The following is a 951-nucleotide window of genomic DNA, read 5'->3' as shown; positions in this document are numbered from 1 at the left end:
ATTTAAAGTATACAAATTTCATGTATTTCATATACACAGGTTTAGGAACATAGAGATACTTTCCACCCTACCCTCCATCCTGTCCATTCTCTCACTCTTACTCTTCTTCCTTTTCTTATTTCCTCTCATTTTTTACAATGATATACTGTCAGTTTACTTTATACTCAAAAGATTAACCCTACACTAAGTAAAGAGTTCGACAAATAGTAAGAAGAACAAAAACACGGCTCCTCAACAGTAGGGATAAGAGCTGTAAGAGCTCACTTATGAATATTTCAAAATGTCAATTTCACTCCTATACATTACATTGTGGTACTCTCTTTATGGCAACAATAGCTATAAAATACCTTTTCCTATTTTTCAAGAATGCCAGATATAATTATTTGGAACATCAAATATTTAGGTATAAACCAACCATCCAGTTTCGCTTTAAATTTCACTTTTGTATTTATAGTTCTTGTACAACTGTAGGTAAATTTTTCGCCCTCTGTAGTTGCTCTCAAGTTTTACTCTTTGCCTTTGGTATTCTGCAGTTGAGTGTGTGTGTGTGTGTGTGTGCTAAAGTTCAAATATTATTTTTTAAAAACATATAGAACACTTCATGAATTTGCATGTCATCCCTGTGCAGGGGCCATGCTAATCTTTTCTGTATCATTCCAATTTTAGTATATGTGCTGCGGAAGCAAAAACCTGAATATGATTTAGTTCCCAAATTTGTGGCAGTGTTTAAATCCCAAAGTCACAGGTTGATGGTACTAAGATGGTAGAAACTTTAAGTCTTTAGGTCATTGATGGTGTTCCCTTGGAAAGTGGTTCTTGTGAGAAGATTGTTATAAAAACAATCCACTTTTGAGCACTTTCTAACCTTTTTGAGAGTGTTTCCTTAAGTATCTACAGAGTGAGTAGGTTGGACCCAGCCTCTCTCATTGCTTCCTGGCTCACCACATGATC

General features: G+C 35.1%; 1 non-coding gene across 1 annotated transcript; it reads right to left on the bottom strand.

Moving 5' to 3' along the window:
* Positions 1-583: 583 nt before the first annotated feature.
* Positions 584-686, bottom strand: LOC133758923 (U6 spliceosomal RNA). Its single transcript, XR_009865829.1, has one exon. It is a non-coding gene; the product is annotated as a U6 spliceosomal RNA (small nuclear RNA).
* Between the last annotated feature and the right edge of the window lie 265 nt (positions 687-951).

This window comes from Lepus europaeus, chromosome 4 (assembly GCF_033115175.1).
Source record: "Lepus europaeus isolate LE1 chromosome 4, mLepTim1.pri, whole genome shotgun sequence".
Classification (NCBI taxonomy): Eukaryota; Metazoa; Chordata; class Mammalia; order Lagomorpha; family Leporidae; genus Lepus; species Lepus europaeus.
This window is presented reverse-complemented; position numbering and strand designations above follow the sequence as displayed.